Source organism: Notothenia rossii (genome assembly GCF_949606895.1).
Source record: "Notothenia rossii genome assembly, chromosome: 2".
NCBI classification, from domain to species: domain Eukaryota; kingdom Metazoa; phylum Chordata; class Actinopteri; order Perciformes; family Nototheniidae; genus Notothenia; species Notothenia rossii.
The window spans coordinates 3,191,876-3,204,232 of record NC_136904.1 but is presented as its reverse complement, the minus strand read 5'-3'; the positions used below and the strand labels follow the sequence as shown (position 1 = coordinate 3,204,232).

Sequence of the window (12,357 nt, the reverse complement as noted above, 5' to 3'; positions counted from 1 at the left end):
TCATGAGATCTTTCTAGAGGGTTATCAAGATAACTTTTATCCAATGACCTTTTCCCTCTCTCTCTCTGTCTGTGTCTGTGTATTCTCTTGTTCCGATTAACCCAGCCAAATCTTTGTTCTTGTTTTGTGTCTATATCGACGCCGGGATCCGGAGTCAAGGCTGATCTTCTTGCTCTGGTCCTGTATCCTGGATCCTCTATCCTGAGTTCTGGATTAAGTCGTGGACTTCGGGTCGTGGCTAAACCTGTCTCTGCGGTCCTGCCTGGGTCTCGTCACGCTGCCTCCCTGAAGGCTCCCACAGGATTGTAGCTGAAATCCTCGTGGATTCATCTTCTTATTACAGACACATGCATTGCCTAACATTCGGTCTATATGCTGTATAATGTATTATCTCTTCAATTTACACACGGCATCTATTGCACGTCTGTCCGTCCTGGGAGAGGGATCCCTCCTCTGTTGCTCTCCCTGAGGTTTCTCCCATGTTCCCCTTTAAACTGTGGGTTTTCTCTGGAAGTGTTTCCTTGTACGATGTGAGGGTCTAAGGACAGAGGGTCTAAGGACAGAGGGTCTAAGGACAGAGGGTGTCGTTTTTTCTCATACGGATATTCTGAACAATCCCTGCAGACAATATTCACCTTCTTTTGACTCTTTATTCTACATTGAGTTGTCATTTCTTATTATATGTAGTACCGGTAATTGATTTGTCCTTGTCGTCAGTTTTATCGACCTTTACTTGCGAAATAAACTTTAAGTTAATTGTTGTTGAGTTTTCCAGGCAATAAACTAACTATTTAGATTACCTGTACCTATGTGATTATTTTATCCAAATAACTTATCATTGAGTGTGGCGGCTGAAATCCCATTAAATTGAGTGGCCAAGAGGCTAAACTTAGCTTTAGGCTTTGAAGCGTTTTCAAGAAGAAAGTCCATCTGCTCAAGTTGAAATGTAAGATGTTTAATAAACAAAATGAAACAACTATAATTTAGTTAGGACCAAACGGTCAATAGAAAAAGTGTCAGCGCAAGTTCACCCTGTGTCATCAAACCCCCAGCATGCAACAGGTGACCTAAATACACAAACCACACCCATCTGACAGAAGTAATACAAGTAAAAGTGATGTAAAGAAATAATATTGATAATAAAACAAATAATAAACTCAGGCTAAAAGGGCATTTGGTCAACAATGTTTTACAATAACTCTCAACGTAGTCACAGGTCCAAACTGCAAGTCTGACCACAGGGTGTAAAATAATAGTTCAATCATTAGAGATCAATTTGACGATACATAGCTAGTTAGCTACCTTGTTCAATGGTATGCTAAGGTAAGTTAGCTCACTAGGTAACTAGATAGTGAACGTTAGCTAGCTTGATTTTACAGATAGATGGATAAATCAAATTTGCCAGGTGAGTAGGATGTTTGCTAGCTCGTTCGCTAGCTAAATAGCTAATGTTGCTAGCTTAATAACACGCTTGGCAGTGAGTTCTTCTAAAGTCCTCATGAGCTTCAGTCTGCAGTCCGACCGGCTCATACGTTCTGGTAGCTCCTATTATTACAAGTTATTATAAATATGTTATAAATGTATCATAAGATTTTGGGCCATTGTCAGCAAACCATCCCATCACCTAGCTGTAAATCAGGGGTGTCTGTTTTCACTGAGGGCAACATACATACAAATATACAAAGGACTGGATCGCTCCTAAATTATACCAGAAAAAACTGCCTCCATCTCAGCCCTCGTTAGCGGTTTCACTGCTGGAAATGATCTCAAATAAAATGAATTGTTTACAATATTGCAAGTGCTAAACTGGAAGAGATAAGGCACGTTTGAACAGGAAGTGGGAAAGGAAGTCCATCTGGATTCATATCTCATGCAGATCTGTGTTTATGCTTAGCAATGGCTTTAAGTTTGAAGATTCATTGATCTAATCCTCCAAGGCAAAGTAAAAACGCTTGCATTTGGTGGTTGTGGATTTGGACGTAACATGATATAATATAGTTTGGAAGCTGCACTATTTATCACAATATAGCTTGACAACAAAATCCAACGATGTCAGCAGGAAGGCAAGCAGCGTAGGGTAAATTACATCCTGGTTATTAAACACATCTGCTGACTTGGGAGCAGGTTTTGCAAAACACACGCAGAAATCGACTGGTAATTTATCAGATATTATCCAACACAAAGACATTGTTTAAAGTCTTACAAAGAGCAGGAATAAATCAATTTGAGTCACTGACTGGTAATTTCCCCACCAGGCTGCGGAGAAAAGGATGAAGCTAAACAACATTGACAGACGTAATGTCTCCCAGAAGAGCAACACATAAAAGGAAGTCTGCAGCTTGCATAGAAACACGTAGAAGAAGCATGTCGACATCTTGAAAACCAGACGGTCTCCAGAGACGCTCATCAATACTCACTAATCTGCTGCTTTTCACCTCCATTTTTCACATGATAAGTTTGGAGGTTTGGCAGAGAAAGCATAGAGGAAGCAGCAACAAGCTCACGATTAAATGCAGTCTGTAAATACAACAAAAAAAGATGTTGAAGGAAATCCCTGAGCTGCAAATCCGAGCCTTCCTCTCAAAGTTGTCGGAGTAACTTCCCCACACAGGCTTTACAGTTGTTGTGTTTGCATAGCTCTGCCCCCACAGGCAATAACACAGATATAGACTCCAGCTCAGACAGGTTGAGGCGCTCGGTGGCTGCAGGATTAGCTGAATTATTTTCAGGTTCCTCGAGGGAAATCAGAGCACAAACACACCTTCAGAATCTGTGAGCTATTAACAGCAGACATGATGGAGCAACTCCACCTGAATCCCTGTGGAAGAAGTGAAAGAGGCATTACTGCAGTGTGGACAATCTCACCGTGTATTTTTTATTCAACCCATTAAAAGTACAAGAGTATAAGCATTGAAATATACTTGGAGTACCAGAAGTAAAAGTACACAGTGTGCAGTTTGGCCCGTGTCAGTCATCACGTATCAACGCATTTATGTGTTCATAATAAATCTAACGGCCCGTCCACACAGCGGCGTGTGTTGACGCTTCACCATTCACTTTGAATGGGGTGAACTGCATTGTGGGAAGCGACGCTGCAAAAGTTGAGCAATGTTCAACTTTTGACGCCTCGGCAGAAGAGTCAGCCAATCGAATCATATGCCAGTAATAGCTCTAGCTAATCAAACCACTGCTTGTGTGTCCGGGGCGGGAGATTCATGTGATTGGTTGTTGGTCGAGTTTCAGACACGCCCGCCGGCAAGCATCAACGCACGCCGCTGTGTGGACGGGCCGTAACCTTTTTTCGAAGATTGTCTATAAAGCAAGGTGAATTAACCTCTAACAATTTATCATACTCTGACAGCAGCACCAACGAGGAGCTTTTTCAGCCGTGAAACTCAAGATCTGCACTAAACGCAGATATAACTTCCCTATTGAGGCATTTTCATCTAAGGCCATCGAACACTGGAACATTCTACCAGCTGAGTTTAAAACCTGCGCTTGCTTTCACTCATTCTCTCATGGTGCAAAGAACTGGATATTAAGCAGCCAGTCCTGCCAACTTGAATTACACTGCAATGTAATATTATATTTTATAATATTTTATTGACCTGTACAGAAATCTTGTTTTATAATTGTTTGTGTGATAGAGATGATGCAATGTGTTTAGTGTTTATTGATTGTTGTGTACCTGCCTAAGGACTGCAGATGGAAATTAGCTATCAGCTCAAATCGGGCGTAATTAATCTTTTCTCTTTTATGAGATTAATTAGTTTGTATGCATGGTCCTTGTTTGAATAAACACATACATAATAGCATTTGAATGCAAGCTGTAGTGGGGTAAAAGTATAGTATGACATTATGTAAAAATAGTACCTAAAATGCTTAATTTACTAAATTCCTTGAGTATATAGAAAATCCACCACTGGATCAATCTGAATCTCATTATTGATCTAAATGTGTCTCACTGCTTCAGGCTGTAATCGGCTTTCATCTCTCAGATAATGGTGATGAAGATGATGGTGATCAAGATGATGGTGGTGCTGATGGTTTAGTGTCAGTCTGAAGTGATGGTTAGAGATGTTGGGATTTGTCTCGAGGCGTCAGCAGGAGTGCATTCTGGGTATTGAGCGTGTGGATAAAGATGCAGTTCTCTCAGCAGAGGAGATAATTGACTTATTGACCATGAGACGGGGCCCTTTTAAAGGTTGTCATGGAGACGTTTCTGTCACGGAGAGGACTCGTGAAGGTCGTTCACTAACCAGGCTGTCCTATAATCATCATCACACACACACACACACACACACACACACACACACACACACACACACACACACACACACACACACACACACACACACACACACACACACACACACACACACACACACACACACACACACACACACACACACACACACACACACACACACACACACACACACACACACACACACACACACACATACACACAGGCATGACAGAGCTGAGTGATGAATGAAGCGTCTTATTGCACGTGATGGGATGATTACCGTCATGTTCTCGGAAGATTTAATCAACCTTTTGTTTGTGCATCCTGCTTCCACTTCCATTTTTCACTCACAAATTCAATCAAGGTCATTCAAACAAAACAAGTACCTCCTCAACAATGGTGACAGAAAAAGAAAAAAAGACTTTGTGTGATTTGAATATGAACGGAAAGTAAGAATGAAAAAAATATATATACAGAACCTGTCTCTGATTGGCTGAAACACCAAACAGATCATTGCAGCATTACCCATAATCCCTTCTGTTTCAGCCCTGTTTCCAAAGTGCTGATTCTCTGTCTGTTAGGGGTGGGCGATACCACAAAATCTGGATTCGATCCGATACCAAGTATTTCAGGGCCAGTATCGCCGATATCGATAACAATTTTTTAAAGGAAAAGCGTTTCATGTACTTCCATATAGGGGAGAGCTGCATGACATGATTTTTGAGCTGAAAGCATCATAAATAGACTACATCTGAATTCATTTTCATGAATAAAGACAGGGCAGTTTTTATAGACAAATAAACGTTTTACTTTTGTAAATTTAAAGTGCAAACATGAAAAATAACAATACAAAGTGGCCAGAGTAGCGAACTGTCTTCTTGCACACATCACAGTGCTCCACACAACGCTGCTCTTTCTCTCAGCCATCATGCCCGTGTGTGTGTTGCACTCGCGAGTCGCTGGCTGCTGCCGGCTGCTGTCAGTCAGCTTGATAATCGGCGTTCAGGCAGGGAGCGCGCTGCGCGAGCCTCGAGGAGAAGAGGACAGCAGTGGAGAGAGAAGAAAAGAGCATATACTTGTGTTCGTCTGCACATCGTTTTTTGAAGAAATTGACGAATAGAGGAGACGGGGAAAAAAAGTATAAAAGTATCGATCCTATTGGCTCTAGTATCGATATTTTGAAACGTAACGTAATATCGGAAGTATCGATATTTTGGGATCAATCCTCCCACCCCTACTGTCTGTTACTTTAGATGAAAATAAGGAGCCCCTCCTCACGCCCCTCTGAGAGAAATTTGGTTAAAAAGAACACAATGGCCGCGTTCACCAGAACTACGATATATTTGCGTTCACACCAAAAAGCCCCAGGAACTAAATTAGTCCATCAGAACCTTTTCCCCCCTTTTCCGTCCCTGCTAGAGAGCAGGTACTTTCGTGGGAGAAAAAGGTTCCTATGTCTGATATGGCAACACAAAAGAAAACATGGGAGCGGTGGAGATGAGGAGGTGTCGGCATTCTGGCGACTTACTCTGAAGGCTTCAGTAGAAGCTGCTGGGAGTCCCAGCAGCTTCTACTGAAGCCAGTCCCCAACTCCGGGGACTTCCGGCCCGGGACTTCGGGTGGCAGTATACACCGTGAAGTTGTTTGCGGCCTGCCAGTAAACCCAAAGCAGAAGAAGAAGAAGTGACTTCAGCGGCTTCATTTGCCTAATCCTCCCCCAGGAACTTATTCCGGTGTGAATGCGATCTGTACTTAGTTCATGAGAACTAGAGAGTTCCCATGAACCTTTGTGGGAAAAGTACTGCGGTGTGAATGCGCCTAATGGTGCTCTAGAGGAGATTCAGGTGATAAGTGGGGGGGGGGGGGGTTACCTTGGTTGCTGATTGGCTAATGGTTACTCAAGCCAAAACATCGTTATGACATCATCAAGTGGCCAAAATCTGATCAGCTCATTTTCAGACAGGTTTTTATAGAAATGGATCAAAAAGAGAGAGAATCTTTGAGTCTCTTTCCACAGAGGGGACACATGTTGATGTAGAGGAGACATGAAGAAGAGGGGACCCATGTTGATGTAGAAGAGACATGAAGAAGAGGGGACACATGTTGATGTAGAAGAGACATGAAGAAGAGGGGACACATGTTGATGTAGAAGAGACATGGAGAAGAGGGGACACCTGTTGATGTAGAAGAGACATGAAGAAGAGGGGACACATGTTGATGTAGAAGAGACATGAAGAAGAGGGGACACATGTTGATGTAGAAGAGAAATGAAGAAGAGGGGACACATGTTGATGTAGAAGAGAAATGAAGAAGAGGGGACACATGTTGATGTAGAAGAGACATGAAGAAGAGGGGACACATGTTGATGTAGAAGAGAAATGAAGAAGAGGGGACACATGTTGATGTAGAAGAGACATGAAGAAGAGGGGACACATGTTGATGTAGAGGAGACATGAAGAAGAGGGGACCCATGTTGATGTAGAAGAGACATGGAGAAGAGGGGACACATGTTGATGTAGAAGAGACATGAAGAAGAATGGACACATGTTGATGTAGAAGAGACATGGAGAAGAGGGGACACATGTTGATGTAGAAGAGACATGGAGAAGAGGGGACACATGTTGATGTAGAAGAGACATGAAGAAGAGAGGACACATGTTGATGTAGAAGAGACATGGAGAAGAGGGGACACATGTTGATGTAGAAGAGACATGAAGAAGAGGGGACACATGTTGATGTAGAAGAGACATGAAGAAGAGGGGACACATGTTGATGTAGAAGAGACATGAAGAAGAGGGGACACATGTTGATGTAGAAGAGACATGAAGAAGAGGGGACACATGTTGATGTAGAAGAGACATGAAGAAGAGGGGACACATGTTGATGTAGAAGAGACATGAAGAAGAGGGGACACATGTTGATGTAGAAGAGACATGAAGAAGAGAGGACACATGTTGATGTAGAAGAGACATGAAGAAGAGAGGACACATGTTGATGTAGAAGAGACATGAAGAAGAGGGGACACATGTTGACGTAGAAGAGACATGAAGAAGAGGGGACACATGTTGATGTAGAAGAGACATGAAGAAGAGGGGACACATGTTGATGTAGAAGAGACATGAAGAAGAGAGGACACATGTTGATGTAGAAGAGACATGAAGAAGAGGGGACACATGTTGATGTAGAAGAGACATGAAGAAGAGGGGACACATGTTGATGTAGAAGAGACATGAAGAAGTGGATTTTGCATAATAGGGGACCTTTAAATAGAACCAGAACTGATGAGGAGATGAAGTGCAAGTGTGCAGGAAGTCATGTGCAGCCCCAGGAGAATTAACAAATACATTGAAAATAAAGAAATAGAAGAAATAGAAAATGTTTGTGATGCATACATATACATTATTGTGTTAGAACACAGCAAGGAAGCTTAAAGGAAACTATTCTCCCGACCAAAAGAAAGGTTTATTGGGCCAAATGGCAAAGAAAGGCTTATTTTTGTAACTCATTCATAGTAAACAATTAACAGAAATTGTCAACGCCTAGCCGAAAAAAGGAAATGTTCTTGCAAATCCATTATTTAAATAGTAACCTGCTAATATGAAAGGGCACTTTAATACAAAAAAGCAATGGCATTGCTTTGGAAAAATACATGACAGTATAATAATGGCCTGGTTTCTCACCACATATGCACTAAAGAAAGTATTACAAATAAAAACAAGAACTGACATTTTGAAATTAGTACATTAGTGCAATTAGTGCAATTAGTACATTCTGAAAACACATGACCCCAGGAAAAACCCACATTTCTGAAACATGCAAATCAAGCAAAAAGGCATGAGCAAAGGAAGTGCAAGAGAGTTGTATCGATGAAAGTCCAGTATGAATGCTGTAAAAGTGCACAATGGTCCATGGCAACAGCTCACTCAAATAGTTTGTTTTTAAACGCTTGGGCTTTCTTGGAGAGCATGTTGCCGTCTAGCTCCATTAACATTTGCTGGAGCCCTTTGAACGTGCACTTCAGTTTAGGGGGGTCGTTCAGGTTCATTGCATACATTAGTCCAAACAGCATGGTAGCAGCTAATGCAATGTTGTCCACATCAGTTAGTACCTGTTGGCCTTCCAGGACAATCTGTCCTCTGGTCTCATCTGTCCTCTGGTCTCATCTGTCCTCTGGTCTCATCTGTCCTCTGGTCTCATGGTGGAATTGTGTTTGACAACATAAAGTCCCACCGTAATCCCCTGAATGGACGCAGAATGACGTCTTCATCTTCTGCCTGCAGAGTGCACAGTCACAAAAGAAACAGAGTGAGATCTAACAAATCAATACATACATATACCCATTACTAAGTCCCTGTGTCTAACAAGTACACCTGGTCAGATTTCAGTACTTTTAAGCCTCCTTGTTATCTGATATACTCCTGTCTGACCTGATCAAAAATGTTTCATTTCCTGTATCCGTTTTAAATTAAAAGCCCTCTAGCTTTTCAGTGTAGTCTGGTTATTAAACAAAAAACAGGGATGTTCACATACTTTAGGGTTTAGGCTGTATACTATGTGGTGTTTCAATAAATACATATTTTAACGCCCAACAAAAAAATCAAAAGGTCAAATATGACTTCTACTGACCACAAACTCTCTCATTGAGGTACACACACAGAGGTACACACACAGCCCCTTGAGAAGACAATCCCGCCCTAAATCGACATCATCAACCTAAGTGAAGGGGAATAAGAAAAGAAAGAATCTGTTTTGCTCAATGAAATGTGTACACTATTGACTCGATGTATAATTTCCTTAAAATGAATTCTTACTTGAGTCATGTTTGACATAATACAGTTCAGACGCTGGCCTATCTGTCCTCCTCTCTTCTCATAAACCTTCAGAAGTTTGTCAGATAGCACATCCAGCTGAGAGAGACTTCTTGATTGGAGGGGCAGGGTCGTTATACGCTTAAACTCCACATTTATCAAAGAAAACTAAATATCACAGTCATAAAAATCATGAAATCATTTCATTTTCTAATGATGTTATGATTGTAGTTGTGTGCTTGCCTCAAAACGCTGCAGAGAAACTAGTTACTAGTTACTTCAAGGCTAGCTTATTGTAACTCTTTATTATCAGGCTGTACCAAAAAGTCAGTTAAGTTGCTTCAGCTGATTCAACATGTATTGACCAGAGCACGGAGAAGGGACCACATTACTCCTGTGTTGGATCTAAAGTGAGAATCACTTTTTATATCAAGTACGAACAACCAGGTTAGACTACATTACATTTCATTTAGTTTACGTTTTTTTCCAAAGCGACTTAAAATAAGTATTACTGTAATATAAGACTACGTATAAGAAACACCCTTATAGCCAACAAACAAAACATGATCACTTTTGTGAAGGAGGCTTGATCGCAGAATGTTTGGCTTTTGCCTCTCACTTTCTGAATCACTTTTGCCTAATAAATCAGAAAATGTGTGTATCCCTGCAATGTTTGCAATGTGTAAATGTTCTGAATACATATTCAGAAATTGTCAGACTTACACCAGTTTTCAATTAGTTAAAGATTAAGTTTAAGTTAGTCAAGTAAATCACACAAAACATTTGAATACTCACCATTTACTACAGAGCCTTTGGAACAATGTTCAAAGCAAGGCTGAGGTCAATCTTCTCCACACCAATTACCTATCACAGAAAAACAGATTTGAAATTATTTCATTATTCACACACAAATAAAACAAAAATGTTCTGCTCCTTAAAGGCCACATTTACCATTTAATGAAATACCTTTAGGTTAATATGAACCGACTTCGGCCGAGATGGGCGCCTCCAGTGTAAAAAGCTACAGTAGCCTATACTAATGCAATGATTACAACTTTGTACGGAGCCGAACACATCAGCGTTGCGAGCTCATTTCCATTGGTTTCAATGGAGACGTGCACTGCAGCAGCGCGCACCGCTCGTCATGTGACGAGGAACGACCAATCACAACCGAGAAACATCTCAACTTCCGTAAACACAAGTGTACGGGAAATATGGAAGATAAGTTCATTTCACAGCGGGTGGATCGTAACCCTTACTTGATCTGTCCGGCATGTCCCCCATATTCATACATGTGCACCGCTGCTAAAATGTAACCCAATCATTAATATCCTCCACTTTCCAGTATCAAGTGTCGCTTTCCGGGACACACCCCCACACACAATGTTGTGTCTCTGTTTTGATCTGTGTGTTTTTAAGGTATTTACATGAACACAGAGCGGATCAAAGCAGAGACATAAACACAGTTTTTTAGGGAAAACACTGCGGTCCCACAAACAATATTGTATCTTTAACAATCAAAACCTTAAATGGGTAAAGATGGTCGCTTAACGTAAGGTAGGCCTACAGCCTGCCTCAGCGCCCTTAAAAGTCGGCACAAGAGTAGACATGCAGAGCCGGACCGACGCAGTAAAGTTCTACACCGCCTGACAGCAGACATGAGACAATCATTTAAAACAAGACGTACCCTATAGACATGCAAACATGCCGCAAGCTCATCCATCAGCTATGACTCCGCCCTCCCCACTGAGCTCGGTTTGAGCATAACTTTGGGCAAGGTTCATAGTTTTAAATATTGTAAATCAAGCAACTGTCGGACTTACGCTCTACAAATACTCACAGTATAAAAAAACACGCTAAACACAAGGCAATCAATATAAACTCACCTTATGATTTCCATTGCTTTATCCTAGCTAACTCCAGTTAGTGACAATGTTTACACATTGACAGCTGTATTTACGTTGCTCGTTGTAACGGCAAATGTGAACTCTGCTTTTTGCAAACAATGCGTCTTGTGATAACCTGTAAGTTGTAACTATTTGATGATATTAAATAACTTTAAATAACTTTTACCTTGTAGAGATGTCCTCGGGACAGAACCAGCTTACTCCTCCGATGCGGGAAGAAAAAAATGGTAGAACCCCTCCCCCCCCCCTCCTTTTTAAAAAAAAGAAAAAGCTTCACATTTTTAAAAATAAATATATTTTTTGCAATTTTTTTCTGCTTTACAGCTTGTCCATTAAAGTGCCATATTGTTCAGGTTCAATTACGAAACTATTAAAGTACGGGTTTGAGTCCGACCATATTAATTTGTGAATAAAATATTTGTAAATAATAATTAGAAGCTGAGCAGCTGCTGACGTATGTGCTCAGTGGGCGGAGTTACAGAGACAAACATAACTTTTTTCTTATTTCTTAACATGACTGAGACTTATAGAACGTACACCCCTCAAGATTAAAATAGTTCTACATGATTGATTCATGTTTCGACGAGAAACATGAATCAATTATGTTTGATATATTAAATGCATATTTGCAAATTGAACAACCCCACTTTCCCCTTTTTTTCAGTGTGGCTTCAGGTGAAACTAATAGGTTGATGCAGAAGTAAAAAGCTAATGTTGGGCTATAAAGGAACTACAGCACGGTAGGGGTTTCACCAACTAATCGACTAGTCGACTAGTCGACTACCTTTACCACTAGTCGGCGCTGTAGGCCCTAGTCGACTAGTCGTGGAAAAAAATTGAGGTAAACGAGGTGCTGCAAAATGCTACAAAACACGTCCGACATTCTTATGTATGGCAGAACTTCAACGAAGATGTAACCAACTCCACAGTGAAGTGTCAGTTGTGTACAGCTGTACTGAAGTACAATACAAATGCATCTGCTATGCGCAACCATCTGAAGATGAAGCACCCGCTGCCGACAGCTAGCACTAGCAGTAATGCTAGCACCAGTGAGCAACGGACCGGCGTCAGCACTGAACAGAGGCAAACGAACAGCAAGAAAACACGGGTCAACAGTGATGCGGATGATGAGCTACGGGATTACTGCCAGCGGACACCGCATATCCCCACAATGGATAATCCACTGGAGTGGTGGGCAGAAAACGTGCACCGCTTCCCCCGCTTTCGAGGAGCTACCTGGCTATTCCAGCCACAAGCACCCCGAGTGAGAGGGTTTTTTCCCTGGCAGGCAACACTGTCACCCGAAAGCGGTCAAGCCTCCTTCCCTCACATGTCGATGCGTTGGTGTTCAAACCAAAAATATGGAAAGGTGGACGTTATCGTGGAGGACAGC

The 12,357-nt window shown here is 41.5% G+C and overlaps 1 long non-coding RNA gene across 1 annotated transcript; it reads right to left on the bottom strand.

Moving 5' to 3' along the window:
* Positions 1-1,167: 1,167 nt before the first annotated feature.
* LOC307025829 lies at positions 1,168-11,172 on the bottom strand. The gene is made up of 3 exons (XR_013804287.1): positions 11,131-11,172; positions 9,853-9,921; positions 1,168-2,818 (listed from the first exon to the last, which is right to left on the bottom strand). It is a non-coding gene; the product is annotated as an uncharacterized lncRNA (long non-coding RNA).
* Positions 11,173-12,357: the final 1,185 nt, after the last annotated feature.